The sequence below is a fragment of the Lepisosteus platostomus genome, chromosome 15 (assembly GCF_059453375.1).
Source record: "Lepisosteus platostomus isolate fLepPlt1 chromosome 15, fLepPlt1.hap1, whole genome shotgun sequence".
In the NCBI taxonomy this organism is placed as follows: domain Eukaryota; kingdom Metazoa; phylum Chordata; class Actinopteri; order Semionotiformes; family Lepisosteidae; genus Lepisosteus; species Lepisosteus platostomus.
The window spans coordinates 462,888-476,747 of record NC_142625.1 but is presented as its reverse complement, the minus strand read 5'-3'; the positions used below and the strand labels follow the sequence as shown (position 1 = coordinate 476,747).

Here is a 13,860-nt window from a genome sequence, read left to right as displayed (position 1 = left end):
AGGTGTTGAGCTTTCCTCCTCTGACTGGGACTGCACCACGTTCGGATCCACCGAAACGCAGCGCAGGTAAGTCGACTCCTTTAACCTTCCTTTTGGCAGGAGCCCCTTCTGACCCCAAACCGAGGCTGCGACTTCCTCCCGCTCTGGGGGGGATTCCATCACCATGCCTTCTTCTACATCCTCCTCTGTAGGAGCATCCTCCTTGGCCTTCTTCTCCTCCCCCGCAGGTGACTCTTCTTCGGAATCCTCCCTTGGCCTTTTCTGGACTGCCACATTCCCTTCCATGTCGAAATCACCCAAATCCATCGCCAGGCCTTCTTGCGGCAGGGGCTCAAACAAGTCCAGGGCTCTAGCCACCTGACCAGCAGGTAAGCTACCGCTACTGTCCAAACCATTATCTGATGCTTCACTCACATCCACCTCTGCTATCCCCTCACTCTCGATCTCTTTGCCTCCACCTATCCCGACCGTTTCGTTCTTGTTTCCCTCTGTCTTCTCATTTTGTTTACCTTCCTTTCCTCCTACTTCTTCCTCCTCTCCTTCTTGTTCCGAGTCGGTTGCCTCCTCAACGGCATCTGGGTAGCCTCTCTCTTGCTCCCTGGCCATCTCCGGGTCTCTCCATACACAGTCTCTATATAAATGATTTGCATTCCCACACAGAGAGCAAGTTTTCTGATAACATCTCCCCTTAGTGTGGTCCCGTGCTCCACACCTCAAACAAGAGGTGGCAGTACAGTCCTTATCCATATGTCCAAAGGAACAACATTTCCTACAGTAAGAAGGCTGATTCTGATAGTATATATAACCCTTGCTTTGACCCATAGAAAAGGCCGACGGGGGGTGCGAAAACCCATCCGGGTTACTAGCATTCCGCCTGAGTCGCACCTGATATCTGCGTCTCCCATTCCAGACCCGAAATCTATCACCAATTATTTGGGGACCTGCCAGGACATCCACGTGTCTCCACAGGTAAGCAGTAATGATGTCATCCCCAATGAAAGGGTCATGCATGTTCACTATTAGAAATCTCACATCGTCCTGAGCCAGACCCAAGATCGCAAAGTCCTGTAGCAATTCATTGTTCTTCATCTCCTCACATCTCCCAGAGACTCTCTTATAAATCTGGTCATTATTAAACGTAGCATCAAAAAAACAAAAAGGCCTGTTTCCTTGTAGGCATTTCACTTCAGCCGGTATCGCATTCAAAATTCCAAATAAAATCTTGCATTCAAACTCATATCTGCCCATCATTTCTTTCTCTCTCACCCATTTAAAGCGTAAAGTCCATTTCAGCCGAGGAGCCTGGTTGGCCCACTCGGGGTGGGCCTGGCCCTCGGCCATTGCGGAAAAAACAACCTTCCGACGCTCTTCTCACCGGTCTTCAACGTAGCCTTCTTACAAAAAAAAAAAAAAAAACCACATCCAACAAAAAACAGGAAACAGCAAAACGAACCTTCTCCTTCGATCCAAACGTCTGCAGGCCCGGATAGCAGTCCACCAATCTCTCCCCTGATCTTGGCCAAAAGGCCGAGAAGCGATGCCCACAAAGGCGCGGACCGACGCGCGGGCGTTCCGCTGGCGCACAGTGGCGCAGGCCGACTCCTCTGGAGCCCGGGACCCGCGCAGCCGCCGGCCTCCCTGCAGCCAGAGGCCTGCCGCGGGACTCTGCTCCCCCTCTCTCTTGCCTGCCCGCCTGCCTTCCTGCCAGTCCCGGGCGGGGGCCCTGCTCTTTGATCTTCTGTCAACGGCCCGACAACGACCGCAGCCGCAGGGGGCGCCAGCCGCCCGGCCTCCTTAGCTTAGGCCCCTCCCACCGGCAGCAGCTGCGCCCAACCGGCTGCAAGCGAAAGCCGAGCGCCAGCACCTGCGGGCAGAGGCAAGGGGCAGCTCTCTCTCGGGAGGGAGGGACGGGGACGCGCGCGCGCGCGCACACACGCCTGCCTGCCTGCCTGCCGAAAAAAAAGAAAGAAAAGGTGGATATACTAAGTTTTTGGGAGGGAAAACGCCCAGCTGTCGAAAGGGGCCCGCCTGCAGGGACGGGGACGGACACACACACAAGCAAGCAAGCAAGCAAGCAAGCAAGCAAGCCACGCCTGCCTCCCTGGGAAAAGGCTGAAAAACCTAAGTTTTTTGGAGGGAAAACGCACGGGAGCCGAAAAGGGGGCCGGCCTGCTTGCCCAGAGAGTCGAGACGCGGGAAAGCGCACAGAGGGAGCACGGGAACCGAGAGGGCGAGAGAGAGACAGAACACAGAGACACACAGATGGACGAGGGACGAGGGACGAGACCCGAGAAGAAGGAGCTCCAGTCCACTCCGCTTGCTTGCTCGCTCGCTCGCTCGCTCGCTCGCTCGCTAGCTAGCTAGCTAGCTAGCTACCTACCTACGTCTGTCTTTTCACCGCTGAGAGAAGGTGGTGCACCGCTCCCGGAGGCGCTGCAATACCGGGCCGATGCGTGGAGAGGACGGAGCAAGCTCCTGATCCAGCTCCCTGTTCCAAAAATCCGTTTAATATGTGGTCCCCCGATGGGGGACGTATCAGATATTAAACTGATAAGAACAGATTTTTTTTTTTTTTTTTTAATTACAAAAATGCAAAAACCATAATTCTCACAACTAAGCCAGAAACATAAACAAAAATCCTTGACTTAAACCATACTTCATATCAAACATATAACAACCATACAATTCAGTAACAACCATAGAACTCACAGTCATATAAACAAAATCAACCTGTCAACAACCACCCCACCAGACAACAAAGCTAACCAACTCAGGCCGCCAACCCTTTATAACTAAACAAACCATCCTTTTATACAAAACAAATACTTTCCCACTCAACCTAAACCATCACATTAACAAACCCAAACCATCAAAACACAATACAACAGTTTTCCAATAACATAATTAAAACCCACAAACCAACAACATTCCTCATTACCATAAACTCAACCCTCATGCAAAATTATGACCCTCCCCATTACAACTTCCCAAAACTATCAAATACACCTTCATATGCAAGTCCCATCATCACCTCTCATCTGCATAATCCCACCCGTTATGCAAAATACCTCCCTCCACTCTTACTTAACCTTCTCCCCTTGCTTCTCCTTCCTCTAACCTTTCCACCGCACTCTTTCCATTCTCTCCAATTTTCCTCCTCCGTCGCCGTACTACACCAACACCATGTTCTTCATGATCCCCCGTCCCCTCCCCTACCACTAACCTTACTCTCTGACCTTTATCATTCGACCGCACACTCTCCACATTCAAAGATTCATCCATACCAATCTCACTATTCTCTTCCATGCCCTTCGATCGTACATCCACCCTTCTCCTTCTGGGAACCCATAAAACACTTGCTTTTACCCTTTTTTCAATGCCAGATTCCTCCCCTTCTTTCTCCCGTACCTTCGCACTCTGAACAACTTTAACCCCACTCTCACTCAAACCTTCCCCTACACCACTCTCACCCGTTTCAACCATATTTTCCACACTACTCTCACTATCCTTTCCTACTTCACTTCCATCATCATTACTCCCGTCCTCACTCGACCTCTCATTACCTTCTATTTCCTGATCAATAACCTCAAATCTTCCCTTTTTCTCCCCACAAAACCTATACCCATGCCCATATTCCCCACAGGAAAAACATTGCACACAATCCCTCCCCATATGACCCCGTGACCCACATCGAATGCAATTCTTACATTCACAATCCCTCACACAATGACCCAATTGCCAACATCTTCTACATGTCAGGGGCTGACCTGGATAAACCAGGAACCCCATTTCTGACCCTATTCGAAAATACCCAGGCGGATGCGATACCCCATCCGGGGACCGCTCATTCCGAAACAAACTTATCCAATAAGTCCTCCTGCCAGTCCAAACTCCTTCCCAATCCAGTTCTTTCTTCCCCGTTCCATGTAAAATCCCATACTTCTTCAAGTAGCCATCAATGTCTTCCTCTGAAACAAAAGGATCCGGCACAAAAACTGTCATACGTTGTACATTGCCCGCAAACCAAGGTTCAAATTTAAAGAGGCTCAAAGGAGCCTCCCCTTTCCGCTCTTGTATCTTCTCCCATACATCAAACACCAAAGTCTCGGAAACAAAAGTCACGTCAAAAATACCCTTCTCGCAAAAGTCCTGTAAACAAAACACATCCAACATCCGTACACCCAAACACTGCTTCAAAATCAAATCCTTAAACTCATCTCTCTTCCAGATTCCCGGCTCTTCTCGTCTTCGGAGCAAGAAACGAATGGAGTTCTTCCTCCGCTCCTTCCTCGCCCCAAAGCGCCCAGCCATGACTCCAACCGGCTCCAACTACCGCTCTCAAAGCTCCTTCCAGGTAACCACCGTCGCCGCCGTCAAACTCCTCCACCGCTCGCCAAATCACCGCAACTCTTCTCCTTCACCGCACAGCAATCCTTCTCGGCACCACCGCATCAATTCTCCAGCCTCCACGATCCTCAGCTCCGTCGTCCCCGTTCCATCGTTCCTCCCGTCGCCTTCCCGACCCTCTGACTAAGACCTCGGAATTGCGGGCTTGCCGGCTTAAACCTTGATCTTAGCCAAAAGGCCGAGAAGCGATGCCCACAAAGGCGCGGACCGACGCGCGGGCGTTCCGCTGGCGCACAGTGGCGCAGGCCGACTCCTCTGGAGCCCGGGACCCGCGCAGCCGCCGGCCTCCCTGCAGCCAGAGGCCTGCCGCGGGACTCTGCTCCCCCTCTCTCTTGCCTGCCCGCCTGCCTTCCTGCCAGTCCCGGGCGGGGGCCCTGCTCTTTGATCTTCTGTCAACGGCCCGACAACGACCGCAGCCGCAGGGGGCGCCAGCCGCCCGGCCTCCTTAGCTTAGGCCCCTCCCACCGGCAGCAGCTGCGCCCAACCGGCTGCAAGCGAAAGCCGAGCGCCAGCACCTGCGGGCAGAGGCAAGGGGCAGCTCTCTCTCGGGAGGGAGGGACGGGGACGCGCGCGCGCGCGCACACACGCCTGCCTGCCTGCCTGCCGAAAAAAAAGAAAGAAAAGGTGGATATACTAAGTTTTTGGGAGGGAAAACGCCCAGCTGTCGAAAGGGGCCCGCCTGCAGGGACGGGGACGGACACACACACAAGCAAGCAAGCAAGCAAGCAAGCAAGCAAGCCACGCCTGCCTCCCTGGGAAAAGGCTGAAAAACCTAAGTTTTTTGGAGGGAAAACGCACGGGAGCCGAAAAGGGGGCCGGCCTGCTTGCCCAGAGAGTCGAGACGCGGGAAAGCGCACAGAGGGAGCACGGGAACCGAGAGGGCGAGAGAGAGACAGAACACAGAGACACACAGATGGACGAGGGACGAGGGACGAGACCCGAGAAGAAGGAGCTCCAGTCCACTCCGCTTGCTTGCTCGCTCGCTCGCTCGCTCGCTCGCTCGCTAGCTAGCTAGCTAGCTAGCTACCTACCTACGTCTGTCTTTTCACCGCTGAGAGAAGGTGGTGCACCGCTCCCGGAGGCGCTGCAATACCGGGCCGATGCGTGGAGAGGACGGAGCAAGCTCCTGATCCAGCTCCCTGTTCCAAAAATCCGTTTAATATGTGGTCCCCCGATGGGGGACGTATCAGATATTAAACTGATAAGAACAGATACTACACTTGATCTTAGCCAAAAGGCCGAGAAGCGATGCCCACAAAGGCGCGGACCGACGCGCGGGCGTTCCGCTGGCGCACAGTGGCGCAGGCCGACTCCTCTGGAGCCCGGGACCCGCGCAGCCGCCGGCCTCCCTGCAGCCAGAGGCCTGCCGCGGGACTCTGCTCCCCCTCTCTCTTGCCTGCCCGCCTGCCTTCCTGCCAGTCCCGGGCGGGGGCCCTGCTCTTTGATCTTCTGTCAACGGCCCGACAACGACCGCAGCCGCAGGGGGCGCCAGCCGCCCGGCCTCCTTAGCTTAGGCCCCTCCCACCGGCAGCAGCTGCGCCCAACCGGCTGCAAGCGAAAGCCGAGCGCCAGCACCTGCGGGCAGAGGCAAGGGGCAGCTCTCTCTCGGGAGGGAGGGACGGGGACGCGCGCGCGCGCGCACACACGCCTGCCTGCCTGCCTGCCGAAAAAAAAGAAAGAAAAGGTGGATATACTAAGTTTTTGGGAGGGAAAACGCCCAGCTGTCGAAAGGGGCCCGCCTGCAGGGACGGGGACGGACACACACACAAGCAAGCAAGCAAGCAAGCAAGCAAGCAAGCCACGCCTGCCTCCCTGGGAAAAGGCTGAAAAACCTAAGTTTTTTGGAGGGAAAACGCACGGGAGCCGAAAAGGGGGCCGGCCTGCTTGCCCAGAGAGTCGAGACGCGGGAAAGCGCACAGAGGGAGCACGGGAACCGAGAGGGCGAGAGAGAGACAGAACACAGAGACACACAGATGGACGAGGGACGAGGGACGAGACCCGAGAAGAAGGAGCTCCAGTCCACTCCGCTTGCTTGCTCGCTCGCTCGCTCGCTCGCTCGCTCGCTAGCTAGCTAGCTAGCTAGCTACCTACCTACGTCTGTCTTTTCACCGCTGAGAGAAGGTGGTGCACCGCTCCCGGAGGCGCTGCAATACCGGGCCGATGCGTGGAGAGGACGGAGCAAGCTCCTGATCCAGCTCCCTGTTCCAAAAATCCGTTTAATATGTGGTCCCCCGATGGGGGACGTATCAGATATTAAACTGATAAGAACAGATACTACACTTGATCTTAGCCAAAAGGCCGAGAAGCGATGCCCACAAAGGCGCGGACCGACGCGCGGGCGTTCCGCTGGCGCACAGTGGCGCAGGCCGACTCCTCTGGAGCCCGGGACCCGCGCAGCCGCCGGCCTCCCTGCAGCCAGAGGCCTGCCGCGGGACTCTGCTCCCCCTCTCTCTTGCCTGCCCGCCTGCCTTCCTGCCAGTCCCGGGCGGGGGCCCTGCTCTTTGATCTTCTGTCAACGGCCCGACAACGACCGCAGCCGCAGGGGGCGCCAGCCGCCCGGCCTCCTTAGCTTAGGCCCCTCCCACCGGCAGCAGCTGCGCCCAACCGGCTGCAAGCGAAAGCCGAGCGCCAGCACCTGCGGGCAGAGGCAAGGGGCAGCTCTCTCTCGGGAGGGAGGGACGGGGACGCGCGCGCGCGCGCACACACGCCTGCCTGCCTGCCTGCCGAAAAAAAAGAAAGAAAAGGTGGATATACTAAGTTTTTGGGAGGGAAAACGCCCAGCTGTCGAAAGGGGCCCGCCTGCAGGGACGGGGACGGACACACACACAAGCAAGCAAGCAAGCAAGCAAGCAAGCAAGCCACGCCTGCCTCCCTGGGAAAAGGCTGAAAAACCTAAGTTTTTTGGAGGGAAAACGCACGGGAGCCGAAAAGGGGGCCGGCCTGCTTGCCCAGAGAGTCGAGACGCGGGAAAGCGCACAGAGGGAGCACGGGAACCGAGAGGGCGAGAGAGAGACAGAACACAGAGACACACAGATGGACGAGGGACGAGGGACGAGACCCGAGAAGAAGGAGCTCCAGTCCACTCCGCTTGCTTGCTCGCTCGCTCGCTCGCTCGCTCGCTAGCTAGCTAGCTAGCTAGCTACCTACCTACGTCTGTCTTTTCACCGCTGAGAGAAGGTGGTGCACCGCTCCCGGAGGCGCTGCAATACCGGGCCGATGCGTGGAGAGGACGGAGCAAGCTCCTGATCCAGCTCCCTGTTCCAAAAATCCGTTTAATATGTGGTCCCCCGATGGGGGACGTATCAGATATTAAACTGATAAGAACAGATACTACACTTGATCTTAGCCAAAAGGCCGAGAAGCGATGCCCACAAAGGCGCGGACCGACGCGCGGGCGTTCCGCTGGCGCACAGTGGCGCAGGCCGACTCCTCTGGAGCCCGGGACCCGCGCAGCCGCCGGCCTCCCTGCAGCCAGAGGCCTGCCGCGGGACTCTGCTCCCCCTCTCTCTTGCCTGCCCGCCTGCCTTCCTGCCAGTCCCGGGCGGGGGCCCTGCTCTTTGATCTTCTGTCAACGGCCCGACAACGACCGCAGCCGCAGGGGGCGCCAGCCGCCCGGCCTCCTTAGCTTAGGCCCCTCCCACCGGCAGCAGCTGCGCCCAACCGGCTGCAAGCGAAAGCCGAGCGCCAGCACCTGCGGGCAGAGGCAAGGGGCAGCTCTCTCTCGGGAGGGAGGGACGGGGACGCGCGCGCGCGCGCACACACGCCTGCCTGCCTGCCTGCCGAAAAAAAAGAAAGAAAAGGTGGATATACTAAGTTTTTGGGAGGGAAAACGCCCAGCTGTCGAAAGGGGCCCGCCTGCAGGGACGGGGACGGACACACACACAAGCAAGCAAGCAAGCAAGCAAGCAAGCAAGCCACGCCTGCCTCCCTGGGAAAAGGCTGAAAAACCTAAGTTTTTTGGAGGGAAAACGCACGGGAGCCGAAAAGGGGGCCGGCCTGCTTGCCCAGAGAGTCGAGACGCGGGAAAGCGCACAGAGGGAGCACGGGAACCGAGAGGGCGAGAGAGAGACAGAACACAGAGACACACAGATGGACGAGGGACGAGGGACGAGACCCGAGAAGAAGGAGCTCCAGTCCACTCCGCTTGCTTGCTCGCTCGCTCGCTCGCTCGCTCGCTCGCTAGCTAGCTAGCTAGCTAGCTACCTACCTACGTCTGTCTTTTCACCGCTGAGAGAAGGTGGTGCACCGCTCCCGGAGGCGCTGCAATACCGGGCCGATGCGTGGAGAGGACGGAGCAAGCTCCTGATCCAGCTCCCTGTTCCAAAAATCCGTTTAATATGTGGTCCCCCGATGGGGGACGTATCAGATATTAAACTGATAAGAACAGATTTTTTTTTTTTTTTTTACATTTATTATAACAATACAATATAATACAAAACCACATCACAAATCATTCATCACAATCCACGATCGGCAAACTCATCCCCTTAATCCAGCAATGGTTTCCATTTCTCTTTGGCTGCATGAAAACCCCACCTACGCACCTCTGCTGTCATCATCTTATGCAGCTCAAAACGAACCCTCGCACATATTGCCCCAGCCCCTTCCACATGACCATGTTTAACCAAATTGTTTCTCGATCCCCATAACACAAATTTAACCATGCTGATTACAAACCAGATTACAAGATCACATCTCACAGATCTCGAAGACCTACTCCACCGTCTAAGAACTTTGTCTCCAGATAGAACAAAACCCGGTTCCAGTTTGTTAAATAGATCCGACATCTGCCCCCACACTGCTTTCGCAATCCTGCAACCCCAGAACACATGACTAATGGACTCTACCTCTGCACATAGAGGTCTTGGGCAAATCGCTGAGCGAGCCAGCTTGTGTCTGTGCATTACCTCTCTCACTGGCAGACGTCCCCAAACACACATCCAGTTTAAATCTTTGAGCCTGTTATCCAGGCTCTTAGGTTGCACCCTTTTCCACACATCAGTCGGAACCACAACATTGGTTCCTTTTTCACTGCTCTTAGCCGTCTTGTATAAGAGCCTGTGGGAGACAATCACTGACCTGTCTGCATCTTTTACATACTTCCTTAACCATGCGGCCGCATGCTCATAGAACCACGGTAAAACTTCAGCCTTGGGAACGTCGTTCCTCCACACTTCTGAGGGCCTGACGACCCAAGCGAACCACAACCGCACAAAAAACTGATGTTTGTATAAGATCTTGTCATCTACTGCTTTACACAGGTCAGCCACAAAAATGGCGTCTAGTTTGATTGGCAGATCTGGAACTTCTCTACCCCCCTCACTGATGTTCCTGTACATATCTAGACGTTTCACATATTCATAACCACCCCCCCATACAAAGTCAAAAACCATTTTCGTTAAAGAGCGTCTAAAACAAACTGGCATAGGAAAAACCTTTGCAATGTGCACAAGACTTGGTAGAATGTCACCTTTAAGTACCAAAACCTTCCCTGAATAGGACAATGATCTTTTCTTCCATAGACCAAGTTTACTATTCACCTGGGATAATCGAGTCTCCCAATTCCTTCTTCCAGTCCCTTCCCTATCAAACTGCACTCCTAATATTTTCAAGGAATTCATTTCCAGAGACAGACCTCCTACCACCTCCTCCCTGTTACTCCATGGACCAAAATACTGCACACTACTCTTATTTCTATTTAGTCTTGCACCTGTGCATTGGTTGAAGACTTCTATCAGCTCCAAGGCGACTAACAGGCTTCTGTCAGAGCTCAAAGTTAGAACAATATCATCCGCGTAGGCCAACACTTTGGTTTGGAGGCCTCCGCTTCCCGGGATCACTATACCCTCAACCTTTCTATCTCGTCTTATCAACTCTAATAGTGGCTCTATATAGATTACATATAGAATTGGAGACAACGGACATCCTTGTCTAACACCCTTTCTTACGTCGAAGGGTTCACTCATAAAACCATTTATGTTGACTCTGGTGGAAGCTCCTCCATACAGGGCTTTCAGCCAAGAGATAAAGCAACTGCTGACCCCATAACGATCCAACACATCCCATAAGCATTGATGATCCACCCTATCAAATGCTTTCTCCTGATCTAGACTAGCTATCATCAGACACTGATGTCTGTCTTCTGCCCAAGCAATGGTATCTCTAAGCAGGCCGAGGTTCCAGTGTAGGGACCTACCCGCCACGCCACAGGTCTGATCCGGCTGTATTACTGATGGCAATACTTTCCTTATCCTGTCACATAATATTTTTGCCAGGATTTTATATTCAACACACAACAATTGAATAGGCCTCCAATTTTCTAGCCTCTTAGGATCACCTTTCTTAAATAACAGAGACAAAACTCCCTGTGCCATTGTATCTCCCAAAGTTCCCCCATCTAGAATTGCTTGAAAGACTTCGAGCATCGATGGACCTATCAAGTCCCAGAAAGTGAGATAAAATTCTACCGGGATACCATCAACCCCCGGAACTTTCCCTGTCTTCATTCTCCGAGTAGCCCCCTCAACTTCGGCTAGATCCATGCGCATCACTAAAGCCCTATTTTCCTCAGCACTAACCTTCTTCTCAATATACTCCAAACCACCGACCCCCTTTACTGACTCCCCTTCCCTCTTATTGAAGTACGTAGTAAAATACTTTACGGCTTCCTCCAACATTTCATGCGGAGTACTTACCACGTCCCCTTCTGCTGTAAACAAGCTCCCGAATGCTCTTTTAACCCGCTTGGCTTTAACCGATTTAAAAAGCAGGCCTGAGACCTCTTCTTGTCCATCCAGGAAGCCGATACCAGCTCTGGTTAGAAACTCTCTGGACTGTCTAAGATAAAGTTCTCTCAATCGCGCCTTTAACTCCTGAGCTTTCGAGAAATTAAAATCTGCACCTTTGTTTGTCTCCTCATACATATTTTCCAACACTTTTTGAAGCCTCCTCACTTCGAAATTCCTTCTTTGATTTCGACACTTACAGTACCGAATTGAAATTTCCTTAACCTGCCACTTGACATACTCCCACCATTCAATTAACGATGGCCACTCTTGTTTCTGTCCTAACCAAAAAAACCATTTATCCCTAATTAACTCTTTGTAGCCATCCTCATTCAGTACAGCTGTATTTAATTTCCAGTAACCTGGACCAAACTTAACCCCCACCCCTTCCACCTCCACCACCAACAATTCATGATCGGAAAAATAAAAGGGTACGACCGAGGCTTTAACAATCACCAAACCTCGAGACAGAAATACATAATCCAGTCTTTTAGCGGCCCCTGCTGCATTCCTCCAAGTAACTGGGGGAACCAACCCACCTGTTGCTGGCCCTTTAAGACAGAAACTATCAAATAAATCAAAATCCCTCAGCAGTTTATTAATTTCTAAGGATCCTGCTGTTCTTTTATTTAAATCTTCGTTGAAGTCGCCAGCAATCACTAATTTTCTATTAGTCACACACCAGGGGACTAGCTCGGAAAAAAAACTCCCCCTTGACGTCCTATCCGCCGGTGCGTAGACGACTATAAATCTCATTTTTATATTTGAATATACCCCATCCACCACAAGGATTCTCCCTGGCCGCACCATATAAGTTTCTGTAATGTCAATATGATTATTCCCAAATAATATACCCACCCCAGAAGAGTGTACTCCCCCCACACACCAAAAGGACTTCCCCAAATCCCAGTCTTTAGAAAACCGTTTCACATCTGTATTTCCACCCAAATGCACTTCCTGTAAAAAACAAATATCAAACTTATATTCACGCAAAACTTTATAAACAGCAATTCTTTTAGACCTGTTTTTCAGTCCCCTAACATTTACAGTTAAAATTTTGAAGGTCATGTTGACCTCCCTCCATCTCTCCCTCCAGGATCTACATCCGGTTCTGCGGAGCTGTCTGTCTCCGAGGAACTTGTATCGGTCGTCCTATAAGGTGTTGAGCTTTCCTCCTCTGACTGGGACTGCACCACGTTCGGATCCACCGAAACGCAGCGCAGGTAAGTCGACTCCTTTAACCTTCCTTTTGGCAGGAGCCCCTTCTGACCCCAAACCGAGGCTGCGACTTCCTCCCGCTCTGGGGGGGATTCCATCACCATGCCTTCTTCTACATCCTCCTCTGTAGGAGCATCCTCCTTGGCCTTCTTCTCCTCCCCCGCAGGTGACTCTTCTTCGGAATCCTCCCTTGGCCTTTTCTGGACTGCCACATTCCCTTCCATGTCGAAATCACCCAAATCCATCGCCAGGCCTTCTTGCGGCAGGGGCTCAAACAAGTCCAGGGCTCTAGCCACCTGACCAGCAGGTAAGCTACCGCTACTGTCCAAACCATTATCTGATGCTTCACTCACATCCACCTCTGCTATCCCCTCACTCTCGATCTCTTTGCCTCCACCTATCCCGACCGTTTCATTCTTGTTTCCCTCTGTCTTCTCATTTTGTTTACCTTCCTTTCCTCCTACTTCTTCCTCCTCTCCTTCTTGTTCCGAGTCGGTTGCCTCCTCAACGGCATCTGGGTAGCCTCTCTCTTGCTCCCTGGCCATCTCCGGGTCTCTCCATACACAGTCTCTATATAAATGATTTGCATTCCCACACAGAGAGCAAGTTTTCTGATAACATCTCCCCTTAGTGTGGTCCCGTGCTCCACACCTCGAACAAGAGGTGGCAGTACAGTCCTTATCCATATGTCCAAAGGAACAACATTTCCTACAGTAAGAAGGCTGATTCTGATAGTATATATAACCCTTGCTTTGACCCATAGAAAAGGCCGACGGGGGGTGCGAAAACCCATCCGGGTTACTAGCATTCCGCCTGAGTCGCACCTGATATCTGCGTCTCCCATTCCAGACCCGAAATCTATCACCAATTATTTGGGGACCTGCCAGGACATCCACGTGTCTCCACAGGTAAGCAGTAATGATGTCATCCCCAATGAAAGGGTCATGCATGTTCACTATTAGAAATCTCACATCGTCCTGAGCCAGACCCAAGATCGCAAAGTCCTGTAGCAATTCATTATTCTTCATCTCCTCACATCTCCCAGAGACTCTCTTATAAATCTGGTCATTATTAAACGTAGCATCAAAAAAACAAAAAGGCCTGTTTCCTTGTAGGCATTTCACTTCAGCCGGTATCGCATTCAAAATTCCAAATAAAATCTTGCATTCAAACTCATATCTGCCCATCATTTCTTTCTCTCTCACCCATTTAAAGCGTAAAGTCCATTTCAGCCGAGGAGCCTGGTTGGCCCACTCGGGGTGGGCCTGGCCCTCGGCCATTGCGGAAAAAACAACCTTCCGACGCTCTTCTCACCGGTCTTCAACGTAGCCTTCTTACAAAAAAAAAAACACATCCAACAAAAAACAGGAAACAGCAAAACGAACCTTCTCCTTCGATCCAAACGTCTGCAGGCCCGGATAGCAGTCCACCAATCTCTCCCCTGATCTTG

The 13,860-nt window shown here is 52.6% G+C and overlaps 5 non-coding genes across 5 annotated transcripts; all 5 read right to left on the bottom strand.

The window, feature by feature from the left end:
• Positions 1–2,408: 2,408 nt before the first annotated feature.
• On the bottom strand, positions 2,409–2,602 carry LOC148647369 (U2 spliceosomal RNA). The gene has a single exon (XR_015926884.1). It is a non-coding gene; the product is annotated as a U2 spliceosomal RNA (small nuclear RNA).
• Positions 2,603–5,466: 2,864 nt separating this feature from the next.
• On the bottom strand, positions 5,467–5,657 carry LOC148647368 (U2 spliceosomal RNA). The gene has a single exon (XR_015927382.1). It is a non-coding gene; the product is annotated as a U2 spliceosomal RNA (small nuclear RNA).
• An 869-nt stretch (positions 5,658–6,526) lies between these two features.
• Positions 6,527–6,717, bottom strand: LOC148647367 (U2 spliceosomal RNA). The gene has a single exon (XR_015927381.1). It is a non-coding gene; the product is annotated as a U2 spliceosomal RNA (small nuclear RNA).
• Positions 6,718–7,582: 865 nt separating this feature from the next.
• LOC148647366 (U2 spliceosomal RNA) lies at positions 7,583–7,773 on the bottom strand. The gene has a single exon (XR_015927380.1). It is a non-coding gene; the product is annotated as a U2 spliceosomal RNA (small nuclear RNA).
• Positions 7,774–8,642: 869 nt separating this feature from the next.
• On the bottom strand, positions 8,643–8,834 carry LOC148647365 (U2 spliceosomal RNA). Its single transcript, XR_015927111.1, has one exon. It is a non-coding gene; the product is annotated as a U2 spliceosomal RNA (small nuclear RNA).
• Positions 8,835–13,860: the final 5,026 nt, after the last annotated feature.